The sequence below is a fragment of the Dipodomys spectabilis genome, unplaced genomic scaffold (genome assembly GCF_019054845.1).
Source record: "Dipodomys spectabilis isolate Male_0828 unplaced genomic scaffold, ASM1905484v1 ptg000359l, whole genome shotgun sequence".
NCBI lineage: Eukaryota > Metazoa > Chordata > Mammalia > Rodentia > Heteromyidae > Dipodomys > Dipodomys spectabilis.
The window spans coordinates 1,757,547-1,782,239 of NW_024871036.1; positions in this window are offsets into that span (position 1 = coordinate 1,757,547).

Below are 24,693 nucleotides of genomic sequence, written 5' to 3' on the forward strand. Positions count from 1 at the left end.
AGAGAGAAATTTTTTAAAAAGTAAAGCAAATGAGAATTGCTGAGGCATTTAGTTTACAATGTAGAAGGTAGTAGATAGACGGGATGACCAAGTATAGAGTTGTAATGTACAACATGAGGATAAAGGAGACAACACTGGCCTTACATAGGAATGAAGCTACGTAAGTCGGAGTTGCTCTTCCTAGTAGGGGTTGCTCTTTTAGTTGTTCTTCCTTCAGTAATGGATAAGATGAACATAATTCTTTAAATATGCCTGCCTGCAGAAATACTAACAAACAATATAGCAATAATGTTGTATGCTCAGCACAGAACAAAATGTCAAATCAAAATGCATGCGATTATCCTTGATGTAAACTATTACAAATAAGGGAAACCAGGGGACCTTTGGTTCATTAAGTCTGGCTTACTTCACTTATATTTTTTCCAAGATTTTCCATTTTCTTTCAAATGAGGTGATATCATTCTTTCCCATGGAAGCATAGTATTCCATGTGTGTGTATGTGTATGTGTGAATGTGTGTGTGTGTGTGTGTGTGTGTGTGTAGGTGTGTGTGTCACATTTTTTGATCCATTCATCTACTGAGGGGCAACTGGGTTGATTCCATATCTTAGCTATGGTAAATAATACTGTGATAAACATAATTGTGTTGGTAGCTTTAGTGAGGCATTTTTTGTGGTCACTTGGGTAAATGCCCAGAAGTGGGATTACTGGGTAATAGGGAGAGCATTATTTTGTACATCAAGGATAATCTTAGTAGATGAGCAGAATAGTTCAATAGCTATGTACATATGACTGTATAAGGTGATTCCAAGTGAAGTGAAATCCAAGATATGTTTTTGTTGTTGTGGTTCTTAATGTGTTATGTGATTTCTTTTTATCCTTTTGTGTTTTCCCCACCTATAGTTTATCCCATGTAGTCACTGTATTTGATTTGATACCTGGATATTGTAAATATGTTGATCTGAACCAGGGAAAGGAAAGGGAAAAAAACAAAATGGTGAGACAAAAGGGGAACCTATGCAACAGTGATATTCACAAGACAATATGTTGGACATAATCTTGGGGGTGGTGGGGGGTGGTGTTGGGAGGGAAGAGGGAAAAAATGGGGGAAAAGATAACAAGTGAGAAATGAATTCATTACGTTACTTACATAACTATAACCCCTCTGTACTTTACCTTGACAATAAAATTTAAAATAAAATAAAATAAATGAGAGCATCAATACAGGAGATGGGAGTGGGAGAAATACTATACTATACAAAGAAGAGTAGAACAGCTATGAGAGCAGTAATTTTACTTTAATATAGGAAGCAATAAACTAGCATACAGATTTTCAGATGTCAGTCACTAAAAATGGAAAACAAAATGCACAATCAGTAGACCAAGAAAGATAAAATAGAAAACTAAACAATTAAGGTGAAAGAATGACTTGGATCAAGAATATCAAATGACACAATTAGGAAACAAATAACAAGCTAGTAAGTTTAAAAAATATTGCCCATAATTATATTAAATGTTTTTTACATCACAATTTGTTAGAACTATAATTCAAATCATAGTTTAATAGTATATCATTTTAATAATAGGTGACTTATTACTGATTTCTTAATATTGAATATTTAATATATAATTTTAGTAGCTATAGAAAAGAAGAAAGTGGGAGTTTTTCTACCTGCTGGATTTGGCTCCCCGCTGTGTCTGATTGTCTCCTGGGCTGAGGGAGGCTGGGGAATGGGCGAGCGCCGCACTTACCTTTCCTCTGACCCCTTCCGTCTTTTGTGGGACAGACGAAGACCCAACATCTGGCGCCCAACATGGGGCACGAAAGGAAAAGATACCGGCCGAGGCTAAGTGGTCTTTTAGGGTAAGTGAAACCCTAAGTATGGGTAATGCTATATCACAAAAGAAGGAGGAGGAGGCAACATTAGGCCTAGAAAGAGTACAGGAAGACTTGGAAAGTAAAAAGGAAAAGGAAAAGGTCAAATTCGACCGGGAATGCACTATCTGTGCATGCAGGGGTGGAGGCAGCTACTCAGGTGCCCTGGACGGTCCTAGGCCCCCTCCCTATTCCCCTGATTGGAAGGGAGGTACAGCACCCTACGAGACCTGCGAGAGGGACTTGCAAAACCTAGACCCCTACCACATGGAGGGACCAAGGGCTGAGGAAGTAAACTACTCGGAGACCTCCTCTGGAAAGGAAGGGCCACCCAAGAGCCCAGACTCTCGGCCACAGGATTTGCTTCCCCAAGCGTATCCGGTCAATGTGGCATCAGGGGCTAACAGGCCCTTGGAATGGTATCCATGGGAAGCTAAGGATCTTAAAGAGCTCCGCAAGGCAGTGGCGGAGGATGGCCCAAACTCTCCCTGGGCCCAGACCACTAGTTCTCAGTTTATTAAATGGTGTGCTTTCTTTAAGGAGGAATGCAGAGTGTGAGCTGAGGGTAACCGGCAGGCTCAACCAGCAATACCTATTACTTATGCCATGCTAGCAGGGACGGGGGAAGGGTACTCCACCGGCGTCCAACAAGCCACAATACCTGGCCCGTACCATGACCAGGTAGGCAGGCAGGACTTGCCGCGTGGTACAAACTAGATGATGGGCCTACTGAGTCCCCCATAGCAGAAGTGAGACAAAAACTGGGTGAGCCTCTACCTGATTTCATAGACCGAGTCCAACAGAGCGTTCACTGCAAGCTGCTGACAGGGAACCTCCGAGATCAGTTTGTAAAGCTGCTGGTCTGGGAAGGGATGAATGCAGACCACTGCATGGCCTGCATGGGATTGAGAGAGAGTTCCCTGAGCAGATGGGTGGTGGCCTCACAGGATGTGGGAACACAACAGCATCAGTCCCAATCACTAGCTTTAGCTTTGCAGGCTCAGGCATCTACAATGACTGAGGTCATTACTCAGGCTCTGGCAGCCCAGGGCCAAGGAACCCCAAGGCCATTGGGGAGAGGGACTTGTTTTAAATGGGGGCAGGAGGGGCACTTTAAGAGGGATTGTTTACAACAATCCCCTGCCAACTGGCCCGTGGGCAAACTGTCCCCTATACCCTGCTCCAGGGGCAGGGAGGGATACAAGTTTGATTTAGATGGGAAGTCTTTAAACTTGGGGAGGGGCATCCTCTAGCCCCTTTAACTCAAGGAGGAACCCCCCCTGCTGTGAGGCCCAGGCAGCCTCATGGCAGGGCTACCCAGGTCCATTGGACCGTCCCCGTGGTGGACGGACTCCACCTTAAAATGAGTATTCTCATAGGCAGAAAGAGGTTTCACTGCTTAATTGACCCTGGGGCAGACCGAACCATACTCAGGGAGGAGGAAGTGCGCCTGGACTGGAAGTTTGCACCTGGGCCCCCGATATTGGGGGTAGGGGGCAACTCCCAGACCAAAGAGACGGTTGCCCTTATGACATGGACTAGCCCAGATGGAGAACAGGGAAAGATATGCCCTTTAGTGGCAAAGAACCTCACTGCCAATTTACTAGGGCAAGATATGCTAAGACAAATGGATGCCGTGGTCACTACAGACCATCGAGCATCCTATGATGATATCCTGGATGGGGAAGAAGCACAAAGGCTTAAACAGGATCTAGAGGGAGTTAAGGAAGGGGATTTTTTTAACTTTCATAATTACAGAGAAGAACATAGGGGACCCGCTCGGGTGCACCCCCAATCCTAAAGGCCACTGGCCCCCCCCAGTACCTCCCATTAGGTGGAAGCCAGGAAGCCAAATCTGGGTGGAGCAGTGGCCATTGACCAAACCTAAACTTGAAGCCCTCCACCTTCTGGTGGAGGAACAGATAAGCCCTGGGCATATCTGCCCTTCTATAAGTCCTTGGAGCACACCCGTATTTGTTATTCAAAAAGCCTCTGGGGCTTGGCAAATGCTCCAAGACCTAAGTGAAAGGATGGAGCTAGTAGGAACGCCCCTAAAAGGCATGCCCTAGACTCCTGCTATACCTTCAGAATATACTTTGGTTGTGATTGATATTAAAGATTGTTTTTTTTCTATTCCTCTGCATCCAGATGACTGCGAGAAGTTTGCTTTCTCTATATCTTCTCTTAATTTTTCGCAGCCTGATCGGAGATTTGAATGGACAGTGTTGCCATAGGGTATGGCCAATAGCCCAGCCTTCTGCCAACAATACTTGGCCACACTTTTAGGGCCTGTGCTGGGTTCAGATACCTCCCTTGTCTATGCCTACATGGATGATATGATTCTGGGGCACTGAGACCCAAGCTGCCTGGAGGGCCTTCTGGCCCAGGTTCTCACCATATTAAAAAAGGGGGGTTTTACCATAGCCCTTAATAAAATTCAAAAGGTAGCTCCTTTTAAGGTGCTCGGGACCCACCTTACCTTGACTCAGGCCAGCCCCCTTGAGCCTTTGCTGGATATTCCAGCCTCTCTAACCTTAACCCAACTTCAGAGTCTTTTAGCGGAAATCAATTGCCTGTTGCCATGGGTTTCTGTCCCTAAAGATAGTCTTGTGCCCTTATTTGCCCTGCTAAAAGACAAGACACCACAAGAAGTTATTACAATATAAGGAAATGCTGGCCGTAATTATGGCCCTTCAGGACATTCAAAAACCCTTTAATTTGTATTCTGATAGCCTATAAAACAAAAAAGGGGGAGTTAGCCCCCATATACAGTTACAGATAGCTTTGTTTACCATTAACATTTTAAATTTTTCAAAAGGGGCAACTGAATCCAGGTTTCAGAAGCACTGGGGACAACTAAACCCTAAGCCCCAAGTGAAAGTCAGGTGGAAGCACCCCCTGACACAACAATGGAGAGGACCTGACCCCCTAGTTACTATGGGCAGGGGATTTGGATGTGTTTTCCCCATAGGAGAGTCCGCTCCCATTTGGATCCCTGCCAGGAACCTTAAATTTTTACCCATTTCCTCTATACAGGAGGATGCCCAAGAATAAGCTAACCAACAAGGAAAAAAAAAGGCCATGGCTGAGGCTTGTGTTTTAAAGACAAAAGCCAGAAAGACAATTATTAACCATCCCCAAGGGCAACCAGCCCTTGAGAAGCTCTTGTGTTCTCTAACAATTGCAGATGGCAATACTCCAGCTGTTGGCTGTCCTGACTCTCCCAATCCTGTGAATGTCCCTATGGAACCTGCATCAACCTCAACAGGTGACCTGGGCAGTGATCAACACTGGCAATGAAGAAATTGTCAGGAGCACCACAAGAGAAGCTGTCCCTTTGACCTGGTGGCCTGACCTTCATTTTGATCACCACCCTATGGACTGTTTTAATATTTTTGTAGGAGTTAATTATTTTAATGTTACCTGCTTTAATTGTTCTTTTACTAATTGCTTGTATAGCAGCATTGAATCCATACTTATTGTTAAACAACCACCTTTTGTTATGCTTCCAGCTTAGATCTTGTCCAACCCCACAGACAAATAGCTGGATTAGAACAATCCCCACCTCTGGACTCTGAAGTGGCAAAGACTCCTATGCCATCCTTCACTAAGGTTAAAGGACTAGTAGTGACATTTCCTGGCCTGGTAATGCTTTTGCTGATGGTTTTTTCTATGCCTTCCTTGCATTATATGTGCACTGCAAAACTCTTATGAGCTTAGCCAGCCAGTTACCAAGCTCCAAATGAATGAATTTCCCCCTCCCCCCACCGAGAGGAATCGCAGCCAGAGATGGGTAAGAGGGGGTGTCAGTCTGACCAACCTCTAAGACAGGGCCTTCAGCTTTGCTCTGAAGAAGTTCCCGATGATGGGTAAGGCAGACATGGTGATCCACCCATCCTAAGACAGGCGGGTTCACTTCTTTAAACAAAGACGGGGGGGGGGGGAGATGATGTTGGGAGCCATTGGGAGCTGACAGTAAAGCTCAAAGGTCATCTTGACCCCTGTGCTAGCTTAAAGGCACGTACTAGGAACTGGCTTACTTAAAAGACACCAGGTGCCCAGGAATTAATTGAACTGCTTTGGACATTTCTAACTGTGGTGGGACTGATGTTTATTACTGTGTTAGGTGGGTCTGTCATTAAAACAAAAAAAAAAGGGGGGAAATCTGGAGCACATGGGCAGCCAAGATGGCGCTGGGAGAGAGTAGAGTGGGCAGAGCCCAATTGATCTGCCGATCAGTGCCTAACCAGCCCGTGAAGGCTCAGGTGAATGATAGGGTGTGACCATGACAGTGATTGGTTCCTCTTCCTCCCTTACCATGCCACCCACCCTTTTTGACTTTAAAAGGGGCTGCTCTCTGTTAATAAATGAGTTTTTCTACCTGCTGGAAAAAAAAAAAGAAGAAAGTGAAACTAATTTTAATAATATATTTCATGAATTGAAAAATTGAGAAGCATTAAAATTTAAACAAATAATATATCATTATTGTTTCATTTCTGTGAATTAATGTAATATTTCAAAGTGTATCCTACACTTAGCGCTCATCTTAACATCAAATAATAAATTATTGCACATGACTCTTTGTATTAGATGGGAGGGTTCAGCACTATGGTAAAATTCACACCACATAGTACACGAGGGTATGACTCCTCTCATATCACTTAAGTTATAGAAATTTGATTTCTACTTGCATGTTAAATTCCTGTCTAGGTGACATTGATAAAATTATATACAATTATATAAATGAGGAGTATTTCAGATGATAGTTAAAAGTCACATTAATTAATTAATTTTTTTTATTATTTTGAACCAAATAAATATAGGGAGACTGAATTTCTGAGTAGATGATGGTGTATGTGTGCCAGAGTATACATTGTTTCTACAATTTGTTTAATTTTTCATAAGGGGTTAAATGTATAATATTGGATATATAAAAGTAAACTGAATGTTTATTCCATTAGTATTTTGCCACTTGTCTAATCCCAATATAAATTATCCATGTGTTTGAAGTAATGAAATTAACAACAGATATAAGCCAGGTGTAGTAGACAAGTATTTTCCCCTTTATTTTGATAGTTAGTCCTCTTTTACACGACGGAATATTCTTGGGAAAAGGTGCTCCAGGCTGACCACGACTGCAGAATATTATGGTTTGATCTATCAAAAGAGAAGGAAGAAAGGGGAACCTTCCTTCCAAAAGTATGCTCCAAGGGATATGATCTGTTCTATGGTGGTGACTTGGAAATGAACATCTTTCACAGTCAACCTTGAAAAGCCACCTTGATAGATCATTTCTGTAAGTGGTTACACAGGATCATTTATGTCTTTGCAAGGAAGCCAGATTGCCTCATTTTGTGACAATTAAAACAGCAATTTAGTCAGCTATTCTTTGTACCCTTAGGAGAAAAACCCCTTGACTCTAAGCCAGGGAATCACTGGGGCCAAGAGAAGCTATTACATTGAATAGTAATCCTAGATCTCTTAAAAACAAAAACTAAAACTAAAACCAAAAAAAACAACAACAAACCCACAAAACAAAACAAAACAACAACAACATCAAAATTCCAGTAAGCACAGCCAGGCAGTGCTTCCATCACAGCGTACATGAAGTCAAGCAAAAAACAGAAGCTCAGAGTCATGTAGCAGATAACTAAATAATTTTATGAGGCAGACTGAAATGAGACTCAAGAGAGTCAGAAAGACTAATCAGAGAGACTAAAATTGGACACTCATTGATTAAAAATAGAATTCCTTGTAGAACAAGTAAATCATAAAAAGCGTGTGTATGTGAGAACAAGACAACAGACCAAATTCCAGAAATGCACATTTTCTTAGAGGTCAGCTTAATGAATTATCAATGGAAATCTTTGAATTCTTAAATATTTGACCATTTGTGAGTAAAGGCCAATTGCTGAAGAGAAAGAAAATGTCATCACTCTGTTAGGAGGTCCAATATCAAATTAGGAATAATCAAGTACATATTTGTAATAAAAAGAGAAAAATATCTTTCCAAATGAGGGTTTCATTTGTTTTAATGTAACAGTTCTTGATTTATGTGATAGCCATTACCATACAATTGATCCAGTCTCATAGCTGAATTGATATTGACTGCAGTATTCTCACATGAAGGTAAAGAGAAAATTTACAAATGTCTGATGAAATAAGTTGAGAGTGAAGTGTTCTAATAGTGATATCTGAGGTTTAGACAAAGGTGAACAGGTGGATTTTATTTTCTAAAAATCCCCCATTTTTAGCCTGGTGCCAGTGGATCCCAGCTGTAATCATAGCTACTGAGGAAGCTGAAATCTGAGGATTGTGGTTCAAAGCCAGCATTGGCAGGAAAGTCCCTGAGACTCTTATCTCCATTTTACTACAAGAAAACCAGAAGTGGCACTGTGGCTCAAAAAGTAGAGCACTCACCTTGTGTTGAAGAGCTCAGGGACAGTGCCCAAGCCCAGACTTCAAGCTCCTCAACAAACAATAACAACAAAAAAAATCTCCCTTTTCTTGGACTGCCTACAACTTTTCCTGATATTCAACAAAGAGGCCATTTTATCACCCACTACATTTAAGTCCTATCCTAGCTACTGTAATACAATGAATTGGTACCTTATATCAAAAGATTCATCTTTGCAAAAACAAATAATAGCAGTGGTAATTTTTTTCCAGTCCTTAACTTTGGGCCTGGGCCCTGAACATGGTTATGCTGGTAGCTTTAATGTGAGCTTGTTTGTTATTTATTGGATTACTGCCCATGAAGGGAATTACTGGGTCATACGTGAGATCTATATTTAGTCTTTTGAAGAAACTTCATACTGCATTCCAGAGTGGTTTAACAAGTTTAATTTCCCACCATCAACGTAATAGAGTTCCCATTTGGCTACATCCACGCTAGCTTATGCTATTGTTAGTTTTCTTGATAATAGCCATTCTAACTGGGATGAGGTAGAATTATAGTTCTCTTTCTTTGGTGAGTTCCTCTCTGATTTGGGAATGAGTCTAATTCTAGCTTCATAGAATGTTTAATAATTCCATTTACCTTTCTATTCCATTGAAGACTTAGATCTGTGTATTGTAAGTTCTTTGCAGGCCTTAATTTCATGGTTCATTCATTGAGTCCTAGATTTTTCCGATATGGGAAGTAGTTTATTGACATTTCATTTTCATTACTTCTTGTGTGTTACTTCTTGGTTCAGATCGAGTACAGGAAAGCATTAATTTCTCTAGGATTCTCCAGGTGATTGGCATAAGGTTTGCAAATACGCTCTTATAACGTTCTCAATTTTGCTTATTTCTGTTGTGATATCTCATTTTTGTCTCTAATTTTCTCTATTTGGGTGAGTTCTCTTATTCTATTTTGGATTTTATATTATGAAGGTGATATACAGAGGGGTGGGTTACATTTACATAAGTAATGAGTACATTTTTAAGTGTTATCTTTCCTTATTTTCCTTATTTTCTCCTGCTTCCTCCAACCCCGACAACCCACTCCCTCAAAGTTGTAAAGTTCATTTCTAACATAGTGTCTAGTGTATAGCACTGTTGCTTTGGTTAAACTTTTTCCCGCCATTTCTGTGATTTTCCTTCCCTTCCCCAAATCATATTAACTTATGTATAAGAGAAAGGATACAGAAATCAAAAACAGTGAATACCAAAGGGTAAAACTATATATACATAACTAAAAACAGTTCACTATACAATCATCTTGTATCCATTTTTGGAACTCATTTCTATAAGCATCATTTTATATGGTGATATGCATATAGCTATTAGAGTTATTGTGATCTTTCCTAAGAATATCCTAAACACATTCTAGTTTTTCCAAATGAGTAAAAACATGTATTCTTATGTTTCTTTTGGGCTGGCTTGTTAAACTTAACATGTTTTTAAGTCTTTCCATTAATTAACACATTGGGCAATGTCATTCATTCTGATGAAAGCACAGAGTTTTGTCGTGAATATATACAAAATTTTCTTGATCCATCATTGCTGCGTCATAGGTGAGCACTATTGCGGAATCTCTGTACTTCTTCACAGATTATTTGAACAAGTTTAAATTTCCACCAATAGTGTACTAATGTTCCATTTTGGCCACCTCCCCACAAGCCCAGCATCTGTTATTATTAGTTTTCTTCATAATGGTCATTCTAACTGGCGTGGGGTGGAATCTCAACGTTACCTTGATTTGCATTTTTGTGGCCAGAAATGTTGCATATTCATTCATGTGTCTATTGGCCTTCATATTTCTTCTGCAATTAGTTTCCTCTTTAAATCTTTATCCCTCTTATTAACAGGGCTGTTGTTTCTGTGAGGATTTGTTTTTTTTGCGGGGGGGTTAACTTTTGGGGCTTTAAATGTATTTGAGTACCATTACCTGTTGCAGAGCAAGTAAAGATCTTTATCTGCTGGCTTTCTATTTATCTATCTATATAATTTCTCTTCTTATATTTGGTAAGGGACTCTCAAGTCTGTTAAGTTATTGAATGATACAATTCTGTTTTGTTGATTCTTTTTAAGTTTTATTTTGTCTCTAGTTATTTTTGCCTTAATTTTTTATTTGTTTCTGTCTACTGCTTTGGGTTTTGTATTGTTCCTGTTTTCAAGGAGCTTGTGGTACATAATAAAATATTCATTTGAGATATCCCTATTTGCTTGATGTAGGCACTCAGAGCTATAAATTTTCCTCTAAGTACTGCATTTACTGTATCCCAGAGGAGCTGGTATTTTGTGACTTCCTTTTTGTTAAATTCCCCAAAATTCCAGATTTCTATTCTAATCTCTTCAGTGTCCGACTGGTCATTCAGCAACGTGTGGTTGTCTTCATGGGTTTGAGAATTTTTTTGCTTAAGTTATGTAATTCTAAGTTTAATGTGTTGTGGTCTGACAAGATATGAGAATTCAAATAATTTTTCTTTCAATTTGGACAGAATTTATGTGTGAAATAAGATATGTTCTATTTTGGAGAATCTTCCATGAACTGCTATCAAAAATGTATATTCTGATATATATTCTGTAGATGTTTTTAGGGCTAGGTTGTCAATGTAATTCTTTAGGTCTTCAGTTTGTTGGTTGAGTTTTTCCTGGATAGGCCATCCATGGATGACAATGATGTGTTGAGATTTGTTTTCATGTTAAGTAGTATTTGTTTGATGAAGTGGGGTGCTCCAGGATTCAGGGCTAATGGAGTTGCATTTATTAATATGTAATGTCTATTCCTACTAATTTCAATTTGAATTTTATTTTATCTTATGTTAGCAATTCGACTGTGGTCTGTTTATGGTGTCCATTTGCTTGAAAATTTTACTTCCAATCTTTCAGTTTGAGTATGGGTTTGTTTATGTTAATAAAATGTGTCTCTTGTAGGAAGTAGATGGATGTGTCTTGCTTTTTAATGCTGCTATCTAATCTATGTCTTCTATTTGGAAATTGAAGTCCAGTGATATTGAGAGGTAAGACTGTGAAATATCTGATAAGTCCTGCTATGTTATACACCTGCTCTTAACAGCTATGCCTCATCTACTCTTAATATATTTACCTTATTCTTTGGTAGGGAGCATTGTATATAACCAGTTACTGTTCTTGATCTTCTCTATGTAAGATATATTTAATTAACTTCTATACTGCTGATTTGGTGAAGATACATTTTTTTCAAATTTTCTTCATCATGAAATATTTTTATATATCCTTTAAACATAAAGGAGATTTTTGCTTGGTAGCAAGTTCACGTTTGGTAGTTGTTTGCCTTTATGTTTGACATGTATCATGCCAAGCTCTGTTTTTACCATATCAGCTAAGAAATCTATATTTATTATGACTGTATATCCTTTATAAGTAATCAATCTTTTCACTATGGCAGGTTTAAAAATGCTTTTCTTGATCTTTAATGATCTTCTAATGGATTATGATGTGGTGGTGGGCTGTTCTGTTCTGGAATTCTCTGTTTGGTGTTCTAAAAGCTTCTCTTCTCTGAATGAGCTTCTTTGGATGTTTGGCCTGCTCTCTGCTAGAATTCTGTAATATGTTTCCCATGCATTTAGTTTCCTGCTCTTCTCCTTCTTGAACCTGTCTCCCCCAAATTTGACCTTCTGAGTCTTCAAGTTCTGGCAAGATCACTTCTTATTTCTTGGATTTGTTCTAAGTGATTATTTCCTGTTTCCTATTAGACCTATTCTGTCTTTGACTCTGGAGATTATCTTCTATGTCATCTATTTGCAGTGAATACTTTCTACTTTGTTTTTGATTTCCCTGTCTTCTAATTGGTCATTTTTCAGAGCTTCTATCTCTTTATTAAAGCTTTGTTTTAGGTCTTGTATGGACTTTCTTTACATCTTTTCTTTGAGTGGAGGGGGTTGGGAGGGTTGATTTTTCATATGTGTCTTCTCTTATATCTTTTTTTTGGGGGGGGGTCCGGTCATGGGGCCTGAGTTCTGGGCCTAGGCCCTGACCCTCAGCTCTTCAGCTCAAGGCTAGTACTCTACCACTTGAGCCTCAGCGCCACTTCTGGCTTTTTTCTTTTTTGCTTCTGTGGTGCTGAGGAATCGAACCCAGGGCCTCATGTATGCTAGGCAAGCGCTCTACCACTGAGCCACCTTCCTAGCCATTCTCTTATATCTTTTAAGTAGGATCCATTTTTTCCTTGGACTCCCTTGACTTCCAGAATTTATTAAACATTTTGTTTGTAGTCTCCATGAATTATTTTACTAATCTTTGGTTGGTCTCATCTTGTTCACAAATTTCCTTGTAGAGGTTTTGTATCTTTTCATTAATCACATTGTTTAGCAGTATTTGTAATGTATTTTGAAAACTATCTTCTATGTTCTTGATTGGGTATTCTAGTGCCTGGTTATTTACTGTGAATTATACTACCTTGACATCACTTTTCTTGTATTTTTGTGAATTGTTCTCATCCATTTGGAGGATTTATTTTAAGGGATCTACGATATTAATAGGTGATTCTCTATGTTCTTGGTTGATTTGCAAGATGTTGATTTGATATTGTGTTGTGATTTGTTTTTCTGGAATTAGGTTTTTGTCTAGACCATTAAGTGTAGGAATAGAAATCAGTGTGGTGAGATGTTCTGATGTTAATACTTGTGGTTCCAGTGACAGTTCTGACTGTCAGTGCTATGGTGAATTGTGTCTGTGTTTGGATGGGCTGTCACTGTTCCTACTTTTTTCCCATGTGGCATTTTTATTTCCATACTGCAGCTGTGCTTTTCAATATATTAGCCAACACAGTCACAGCAATCACCTGCCTGCCTGGTCAACTTTTCATAAATTTCTGTTTTCTTGTGAAGACAATATAAAATCTTCTTTTGAATTGTGTATCTATATATAATTATAGCTGACTTGATGTGATCCTCTATAAGTGGAGTACCTGGTAGGACCCTAAATCTCTGTTTCACTAGAGAGAACTAGGGTAGTTTTTTTGTTATTATGCCATTGTTTTTCCTCTTCCTCAGATTTATTTCATATATTGTTGATTTTTTCAGGTAATTTAGGATTGTGATTGTTGTATCAGATTATTTTTGTTTTGCTCTTTGTGTTACTGTGAAATAGTGATTTCAGGCTTGTTTGAAGAGGCAGAAAGAATATGAAATGTATGTTACTACATTGAAAGAAAGAGAGTAGGCATTTTAAACTATTTGCTTCAGGTAAGAATTGTGTTAAAAAATTTTTTTCACATCTTTCTGTCCTCAGAAATTTCAAGTATGTAGCACATGGTATGAGTATGCCTTAAAAGATACCTTATGAATAAAGTTGGTATATAATTGTTGGCTTTGATTTACATTAAATCTAGCATGTCATTCTCTATGTCCATCTAAATTCAAGTGTCTTCAAACGGTCTGTATATAAATATGTAAGCAACTACCCAGGAGATTTGAGAATTCATCTGAGGGATGCAGTCTAGCCCAGATCCTGCCTAGACCATCCTGCCTCCACTATGGAAACTGGACTCCTGTCTGACTCCATCACACACAGCTGATTTTTGATATAAGACTGCTTTACGTTTACAAATTTAAGACTCTTGTGGAACACTCTCTGTAAACTTTACACAGCCTGACCTGAAAAAGCCAGCTATGTTGTTTTGCTTTTGAAACATATGTAGGCCAGGAAAGCCTCTTGTAAACTTTGTTTTTCAGGTTTCACAGGCATCCAAGCTATGCTGAAACTCTCATCCCATCTATTGAGTTGTGTCATTGCAGTGTTCTGGCAAGTATTTGTTGATCAATTCTTGACAGGGTGCATGTAAGCTATGCTTGTTCCCATTGATCTCCTTGTTGCTTTAATTGGAAATATTAAAGGGTTTTGTGGCAAAGATTGCAGTTCAAACCAGCCCGGCAGAAAATTCCCTCAGATACTCTATCTCCCAGCTAACCAGCAAAGAGCAGTCTGGAAGCTGGCTCAAAAATTAACCATCAAAATACTAAATATGGCCCTCCAAGTCAAAGTTGTAGGACACTAGCCTCGAGCAGAAGTGCTCAGGGAAAATGCTCTGGCTTTGAGTTCAAAGCCCATATCCCAGCCACAAGCACCTAGACCACCGGACAAGGTGGAAAAAAGTAAGAGGAGATGATGTCACATCAGCCACTTTGTGCCTGCCCTCTCAGAAGTAACCAGAGCCAGGAGGTCAATAGAAACAAGTTGAGAAGCTTGTCCATCTAATGTCCATATCTGTGTAACTTCTAACTGGACAGGAATTTATATTCTTGCCTTTGTTACCTGCTATTTATAGGAAATGATCAAGCTCTCTCACCAGGCCCTTATCTACTCCAATTCAGGTCTGGCTTCTGACTGGTTTTCGACACATGATCCAAATGGAATTTTTCTGGCTTATGTCCAGGGTGTGTTTTCCTGTATCACTCGTATCTAGTCCTGCCACCATGTCAGCCTTTTGGCTGATCTCAGCATTTTCAACTTTCTCTATAACAGGATAACAGCCCTCACTTAGACCTGGGACCAAGTCAAGGCCATCCTATTACTGCAGGCAACCAGAGGCTTTGGCTTAGACCCAGCACAGACCTGGACCTGAAGGCCCCGGCCCCAATGACTGCTCAACATTCCCATGCCAGCAGGACTTTGCCAGAAATGACCACAATGACCTCCACCTTTTATACTCCAGGGTTTAAAACCATTGGAATCTGCTTTGTTCTCATAACTTAATGATACTTCACTCTCAGCCCAATTCTTTTTATGTTTCCAAAGATCCTATATGAAGAATAGCCTCTCCCCTCTTTGCCCTATCATTTTATGTATCTAAAGATGGAATAGGAGGGATTGACCCCCATCCTATTGTCCTAGGCCAATACAGATTCCAGGCAAAATTCCAGGTATGTTTGAATTCCTTTGAAGTGAAGGCAGGGCAATCCACATAGGCCTAGCTGTAAATATTCCATTGTGGGCCCAACTGAAAAGCCCCCACCTTTTTGACGTAGGGGTTTTTCAATAACCTCTCCTTGCTCAGACCTCCTATAAAAACAAAAATCCTGTCCCAGATCCCTCACACAACCTTCAAACCCTTTGGAATGGCTATGCCTCTCGCTGTTCCTTAATAAACAATCATCTCCCATTGATTATTGAGTCTGTCCTATACCTTTTCCATTTTCCTAATAAGGACAGTCTGTATTCTATGATCCTGCAGAGAGAAAATTAGGTAAACATTCTTTTATAGCCTTCTGAATAATTCTGATTCTGCCCACATCAGTTATCTATCCAGACCTGTGCCCGAGTGAGAGGATTTTAAAAGAATTAAGTGATTTAAAATTTAAACTTAAATGTAGAATAAAATTAGTTCCAATGCATTACATTAAAATATTTATAAACACCTGAGAAACCTAAAGGTGTATAAGATTTTTTTATTGAAAGTGAAGGGATAGTGGCATTTGGTTCTCTATATTTTAAGCAATTTGCAAAAAGGATTGGCAAAATAAGATTTACATTTGCAACAGGCTTGACACATTAAATTTTGCATATTGAAAGGAGCACAAGCCTCAGTAATATGTCAAAGCTATCCTTTTATTTATTTCTAAAGATTTATGCTTCTGCTCTCTTAATATTAAAACTTAAAAAATTAATTTTTAGCTAGTTGTGCAAAGGAGTTTCGCTTCATCATGTCAGTGTTGAATAGAGTATATGTGCATTTCAATACATCTGGATCATTGTCAAACTTTCTATTTTTCTTCCTTCCCTTACGCCAACCCCATCTATTCCTTCAGGTTTCCTACTTATATTCTCACATGTGTATGATTGTATTAGTCCACCATTTCCCTCTCCATTCTTATGCCCTACTCCCCTTAAGCCCAACTCTCCCTTTTAAGTCTTGTTTGAACTTCATGGTATTTTGTTAAATATCTCTGACTTTGGGATTTGGCTTTGGGATTGCCACATCCTCACTTCCATGTTTGGCCTACATAAATGAGGAATTTTCTCCACATTACTAATATCTGAATGGCTGAAATAGGTCTCCTTTACTATTCACCTTCAGTCCTAAATTCAGAATTGGAGCTTTTATCCTTCCCTACGCACTGAAGATGGAAGGAAAATAATTTCCATGCTCTTCGCATTGTGCTATCCATCATGAAAATCCATTGCTTATCACTTCAGCAATCTAAATTTAAAGTCATGTTTTCTGCATCATATTCACACAGTTTAAGTGAATATCGAGGGTAATTAACCTAGTATTGAAAGTTTAGGAACGGTCTTCAATTTCTGATGATAGACGATTGAGTAAGTTTGATTATACAGATTCCAGTATGTAGTGAATCCTGTAGTCTTTTACATTTTCAAATAAATTTAGAGTTAGTTTTTATTAATAATTACAATGGTTTTATTTCAGTATTTGAAACGCTGTCCCAATTATTTTACAACTTTCATATTAAGCTAGACTGATCTTCCCTCCCCCCACTTTCCCCACTACTTCATGTTAAGTCTCCTTGGGCTTTATTATTTGAGAGGCCAAAGGAAGAAAAAACAGAGAGGTGATCATTACTCAGATATCTCCTTCCTCTTCTGTTTCTGCTATTCTTGCTGAGAGGAAGACTGGAGCAGGGCACAAGAGTGATGCTTGACTTCACCATACAAAGGAGCATTCCTGGCATGTCAATTATTGTTTCTCAGAATCACTAAAACTGCTTACTCTTGCCTTATCTGTAACAATCTAACTGTGGTGCCCTTGGTGCAGGAGGAAGCACACTAACAGGATATTACCTATAAACCGGTATTTTATATCTCAACTTACAACTATCATAAATATAAATCTTTGGCTACATACATGCAAAGGCACTGATTGTCCAACAGTACCTTAGTGAGGAATACACAATTCTACTCACCTCTCCACTCCTCTCGTCTCCTCCTTTTCCCTTTCTTCACTTACCCTTCCCTACCTTCTCTCTTTGTGTCTCACTCCTCCATATTCATCTTTACTTGCTCTCTTTTCTCTTCTAGTAGCAAGTAATATGGCTTATCAGACAACACATAAATAATTGAATTTTTTTCTCTTTTTTTGTGATTATTTACTCTTGAGAAGTTAGTTCTACAATAGAACCAGTGGCTTACACCTACCTACTGAGTAGCTTCAAATTTGACAATTGATATTCAAAGCTATTCCAAATAAATAAATCTAAGGGATTCTTTCTTTCACTTTTGGTAAAAGGAAGAAGTGAAGGTGTATAGGTGATATAGTCCAAACATTGAGAATTAAAGCCCAGAGCTCAAGGCCAGGAGTTCAAACCCCATTACCAGCTCAATAAAAAAAAAAAATCATTCGTCTTTGAATGGGGATATTTGTCCAAAAATTCATACCCAGGACAATTTTCAATGTCAAAGACTCTTTCACAGGCTCTTTCACATCTTAAACGGATTCCTCTGCTTGATTCACCTTATAAAAAATAGGAGCCATACTTCACATTAAAAGAGTGAGTGAAGTTTCAGACGAAGAGGGTGGAGGAGAAGCTGGAGGCTAAACAAGCTCTCCCATAGAAAGCAGTTTTAGTGTTCCAGTGAACAGTCCTAGGCTAAAGAATCACACCAAGTGTGCCATCACAGTACAGAAAATTTGGCAAAAGAGGGAAAATCCAGGCAAGGGGACAGATCTGAGCACTTGCCAGTAGCCACAGCTGCAGCAGCAGTGGCAGCATTGGCAGCAGAGGGGGCCAAAGCTTCCAAACCTATGAAGAGAGTCCAGTACAAAGGCAGCAGATGTGGCGGGCGAGCGATTCTACACTACACCAGCAAGAACAGACAAGGAGTAGATATCTTCATCCTGCAGATCACAGACCAGAGACGGCCCAGGAACCAAGACTCTGGCATGATAGAACCCTGACATCCTCTGTCCTTCTCAGGGATCAGAGGAGGAAAGGCCACCCCTCACCCCCAACACCGGAGATCTCCATTTTGATACTGACAAAGGCCTGGCTGAGCAAACTAGCTCCAACTAAGGCCTCAAGAGTCATTTAGCAGGTCATAAGAACCTGACCTGACCTGGCAGGCTCAGCTAAACCCAGGTGAAAGTCACCCTGCCCAGGCAGAAATAGCTCTGCCCACAGAGGAGTGACTTTCTACACTTAGAAGAGCCAGAGGCTAACACTCCCTACAGCAGCCTGGAAAAACTGTTGAAACTCAGTAAACATAAATCCTAAGAATGGCTCCAGACTGTGCTCTGTGAGAGTCTCAGGAGCTAGCCCCTCAGGGATAAACCACTGTAAGCTGAAAGGCCTCAACCCTACCCAGAACCTAGCCTCATCACAGCATCTCCAAACTAGAGGAAAGAGCCATCTCCCTCTTTTGTGACTCTAAGTAGATATCCCTCCCACTGAACTAGCCTGGGAGGAGGATCCCAAAATTGTGGGTAATGTAGAGCATTTTTCTGCCTGCTCAAACAAATTCACTTAAGAAACCAATCAAGCCACAGGAAAACCAAACACCAAAAGCAGAACAGAGACTCCACCACGAGACTGGTTATGGATACAGGGGAGATACATAATCTTTCCATCCCCCCACCAAAAAAAGCCAAAATTCAAAGAACTCTTTTTATAAGCTTTTTTAAATTTTTATATTTAAATAATTGTTTTCTATTAACTTTTTTTCCTCTCATAATTTTTATTTTAGCTGTATATGTGTGTGTGTGCTTTTAAAATAATCTCCTTGGAACTTTTGGTCCTATTTTGTAATTCTTTTCATTTTTTCCCTTTCTTTCTACTTTGTTGGTTGTTTTTCCAGCTGTGATGACTTCAACATATGTGTGCATTTTATTTCAAATTTTTGTGTCTATATTTTATTTCATATAACACAAAGTACAAAAAGACTCAGTGATTTAGAAATTTCCAAATAGAATTCTAAGATAGACACTCGAAATTTTGTTACAACTAAGAATGGGCAGGTCTTCTTAGTGGAGGGGATAACAGAATAACAGGGACATTGTTTGACATGATTTGAATTCTTCCTCCTTTTGCCTCACTATTTCCAATAGTATTACTTCAAAGACTTTATTGGAAAGAAAATAATTTTTTTCTGTATGAACTCAAAATTTTGGTTTAATTGGGACACACTACACTTTCATATTTCATGTTAACCCTAAAATCTTCTTTCCTTGATTTAAAATCACAGATATGAATTTATAATGCTAAAATAGCATCTACGAATTTATATGAAATAGTCCAAACTATTTTCACTTCATGCTATATGTAATATAGAGTGTAATAATAATAGTGATTAACATAGTCTGTAATAATGGACTTTGGGGAAATCAATTACAGTGGAATTTTTGAGATAATAAATAACAGTAAAATTATATTTGATTCTATTTAAAAAACTCACAGTTACATCTAAAAATAACTCATAGTTATAAACTAATGCTGAAAAAGTAAGATTGCTTATTGGAAAAAGCTAGAAATTTCAATAAGTATGTTTTCTTTAATGGACTTGGATCGGTGCTTTAGTGGCTCATGTCTATAATCCTAGCTATTCAGAAGACTGAGATCTGGGGATAGTGGTTCAAAGCCAGCCTGGGCAGAAAAGTCTGTGAGACTCTTATCTACAATAAACCAACTGAAAACTAGAAACCGTACTGTGGCTCAGGTGGTAGAGTGGTAGCCTTGAGCTAAATAGCTGAGGGACAGTGTGCAGGCCCAGAGATTCAACCCCACAACCGACAAAAAAGAAATCTGACATGGATATTTATAATTTAATGATTTTTTAATTGTGAAAATGTGTACAGAGGGGTTTCAATTACATGAGCAGTGTAATGAGTACATTTCTTATCAAGTATTATGCTTCCTCCTTTTTTTTCCTCTAATCATTCCTTCCCATCTCTCCCCCACTCCCACCTCCTGGTCCCCCCTCCGTCCCAAAGTTGTAAAGTTCGTTTTTGATATAAGCTCTTATATATCTCATTGTTGCAATGGGTCCACCAGTTTCTCTATTTGAACAATTTATTTTTCCCTTCCCCTCCCCAAATTGTAGCAACATCAAAAGAGTGCTTATACCATGGGGAAGGGACATAAAAAGCGACAAAGAAATCATAATGTAAGTATGCTAGAAAAAAATAGCAAGGAAGAAAAACCATTTGAGTCCTTATCTTGGGTTTCATTTCACCTAATATCAACTTATCTGACCCTTTCTACTTGCATCAGACATATACTAGCAATTGCAAATAAGGGAAACCATGGACCTCTGTTTCTTTGGGCCTGGCTTACTTCACTTAATATAATTTTTCCAAGTCTCTCCATTTCCTAACAAATGCTGCAATGTCATTCTTTCTGATGGAGGCATAGAATTCCATTGTGTATATATACCACATCTTTTTTGATCCATTCATAGACTGAGGGGCTTCTGGGTTGGTTCCATATCTTATCTATGGTAAATAATACTGCAATAAACATAGTTGTGCTGGTAGCTTTAGTATGGTCTTATTTTCGATCATTTGGGTAAATGTCAAAAAGTGGGATTGCTGGGTCATAGGGGAACTGTACATAGAGTCTTTTGAGGAACCTCATACTACTTTCCAAAGTGGTTGAATATTTTTACACTCCAACCAACAATGCAATACGGTTCCCTTGTGGCCACATTGCCTCCAGCATCTGTTGATATTAGAGTTGTTGATTATACCCATTCTAACTAGGGGGAGGTGGTATCTCAATGTTGTTTTGATTTGCATTTCTTTTATGGCTAGGGAGGATGAGCATTTCTTCATGTGTCTATTGGCCATCCTTTCCTCTTCAAAGAAGTTTCTCTTTAAGTCTTTAGTACACTTATTTATTGGGCCATTGTTTCTTTGAGGATTTGTTGTTGAGGGGTTAATTTTTTGAGTTCCAGGTATATTTTAGATATGAGATCCTTGTCTGTTGTATGGCTAGTGAAGATCTTCTCCCAATCCGTGGGCTTTCTATTGATCTTGCTAGCTATGTCCTTTGCCATGCAGGTCTGCAATTTCTTGCAATCCCATTTGTGATACCTTTCTTTATTTGTTGTGTTTCTGGGTCTCTATTAAGAAAATTTCAGCCTCTGCCAAGGGGACCTATGGTATGTGCAATTCTGTCCTGTAATGTTTTTAGGGTGTCTGCTTTGATTACTAGGTCTTTGGTCCATTTGGAGTTGATTCTGGTGCAGGGTGATATATAAGGATCGAGCTTTAGTTTTCTACAAGTGATTAACCAATTTTGCCAGCACCATTTACTGAAGAGGCTGTCTTCCATTCTATTTTTTTTAACCCCCTTATCAAAGATTAGATGGCTATAGGTCTGTGGGTTCATTTCTGTGTTTTCACTTTCATTCCATTGGTCCTGAGGCCTGTTCTTGTGCCAGTACCAAGCTGTTTTAATTACTATAGCTTTGTAATACTGTTTGAAATTTGGTATTGATATTCCTCCAGCACTGCTCTTTCTGTTAAGGATCATTTTGATATTCAGGTTCTTTTATTGTTCCATATGAATTTTTGGATTGCCTCTTCTATTTCCTTGACGAATGAGGTTGGAATTTTGATGGATATCACATTGAATTTGTAGATAGCCTTGGGAAGTATTGCCATTTTCACGATCTTGATCTTTCTGATCCAGGAGCATGGGAGTTTTTGCCACTTTCTAAGTTCTGTTTTGATTTCCTTTTTCAGGTTTTTATAGTTTTCATGATAGAGATCCTTCATTTCTTTGGTTAATTCCTAGGTATTTCATTTTTTGTGAGGCTATTATGGAGTTCCTTTCCTGATTTCAGCCACACTTTTATGATTGTTGGTGTACAGAAAAGCCATTGATTTGTCAGGGTTAATTTTATACCCTGTTATTTTCCCAAAGTTTTGAATCAGCATGAATAATTTGAGAGTGGAATCCATGGGCTTCTTTAAATACAAGATCATATCATCTGCAAGAGGGAGAGTTTTACGTCATCTTTCCCTATTCCTGTACCTTTTAGGTTTGCATCTTGTCTTATTGCTGTAGCTAGGCATTCTAATACTGAATTGAAGAGAAGTGCAGAGAGTGGACATCCTTGTCTCATTTCTTAGTTAAGAGAAAATGGCTTTAGTTTTTCACCATTTAGTATAATGCTGGCTGTAGGTTTGTCATATACAGCCTTTATTGCATTGAAGAATGTTCCCTAGATTCCTAGATTTTCCAGAGCTTTCATCATGAAGGAATGTTGGATCTTGTCAAATGTTTTTTCTGCATCTATTGAGATAACCATGTTGTTCTTATCCTTGTTCTTTTTGATATGATGAATTATATTAATTGATTTGTGTATATTGAACCAGCTCTGCATCCCTGAAATGAGTCCTATTTGATTGTGGTCTATAATTTTTTGGAGTAATTGTTGAAGTTGATTGGCCAAAATTTTGTTGAAAAGTTTTGCATCAATGTTCATCAAAGAAATGAGTCTCTTTGTTTCCTGAGTCCCTGCCTGGTTATGGGATTACGTTTATGATGGCTTCATAAAATGAGTTCAGTCTTGAACTTTCTTTTAAAATTTCTTTGAAGATTTGGAGGAGTATTGGTGTGTGCTTTGCTTTGAAGGCCTTTTATAATTCCGTTGTAAAATCATCTTGTCTTGGGCTTTTCTTAGATGGGAGTTCTCTTATTGCTGTTTCTATTTCAATGTTTGATATGGGCCTGTTAAGATGGTTTAACTCATCTTAGTCTAGTTTTGGCGTGTCGATATTTGCTAGGAGAAGTTCCATTTCTGCAAGATTCTCAAACTTATTAGCAAGAGGTTTGAGAAGTATTCCCTTATAATGCTCTGAATCTTGTTTGTTTCTGTGGTACCGTTTCCATTCTGATCTCTGAGTTTGTTTATTTGGTTGTGTTCTCTTGTTTTTTCTGGTAAGATTTGCTCAGGATCTGTCAATTTTGGTAAGTTTTTCGAAAAACCAACGATTTGTTGATTCTAGGGTTTTTTTTGGATTTTAATTCATTTAATTCTGATTTAATTTTAATGGTATTTTTCCATCTACTGTATTGGGGTTTATCTTGCTAATCTATTTCAAGGATAATCAAATGTCTCCTTGAATTGTTGGTTTCATATCTCCTTATTTATTGACTGCTTTACTGGGTCCCAGAGAAACTGGTAATTTGTATGTTCATTTTTGTTGAATATCATGGACTTTTGAATTTCCTTACTAATCTCTTCCACAACCCACTGGTGATTCAACAATGTGTTGTTCAGATGGCAAAGGACATAGCTAACAAGATCAATAGAAAGCCCACGGATTGGGAGAAGATTGTCACTAGGCATACAACGGATAAGGGTCTCATATCTAAAATATACTTGGAACCCAAAAAATTAAATCCCCCAACAACAAATCCTCAAAGAAACAACTGCCCAATAAATCAGTGGGCTATAGACTTAAAGAGAAACTTCTCTGAAGAAGAAAGAAGGATGGCCAATAGACACATGAAGAAATGCTCAACCTCCCTAGCCATAAAAGAAATGCAAATCAAAACAACGTTGAGATACCACCTCACTCCAGTTAGAATGACAAAAATCAAGAACTCTAACAACAACAGATGCTGGAGGGGATGTGGACAGAAGGGAATCTTACTTCATTGTTGGTGTGAATATAAACTTGTTCAACCACATTGGAAAGCAGTATGGAGGTTCCTCAGAAGACTTCACATAGAGCTCCCCTATGACCCAGCAATCCCACTTTTGGGCATTTACCCAAATGTTTACAAACAAGACCATACTAAAGCTACCAGCACAACTACGTTTATTGCAGCATTATTTACCATAGCTAAGATATGGAACCAAACCAGATGTCCTTCAGTAGATGAATGGATCAAGAAAATATAGTATATATACATAATGGAATTCTATGCCTCCATCTGAAAGAATGACATTGCCCCATTTGTTAGGAAATGGAAAAACTTGGAAAAAAATACATTAAGTGAAGTAAGCCAGGCCCAAAGAAACACAGGTCCCATGGTTTCCCTTATTTGCAATATCTAGTATATGTATGAGTCAAGAGGAAAAGGTCAGATAATGTGATGTTAGGAAAATGAGCCCTTAGATATGTATTTTAAAGTTATTTTTCTTTCTTTTCTTTTTTCTTTTTTCTTTTTTTTTGGGGGTCTGGTCGTGGGGCCTGAACTCTGGGCCTGGGCACTGTCCCTCAGCTCTTCAGCTCAAAGCTAGCGTTCTACCACTTGAGCCACAGCGCCACTTCCGGCTTTTTTCTTTTTGCTTATGTGGTGCTGAGGAATCGAACCCAGGGCCTGGAACATGCAAGGCAAGTGTTCTACCACTAAGCCTCCTTCCCAGCCCTGTTTTCTTACTTTCATGCATGTGTTTCTAACGCATTTATATGATTATTTCTTTGTTGCTTTGTATGTCCCT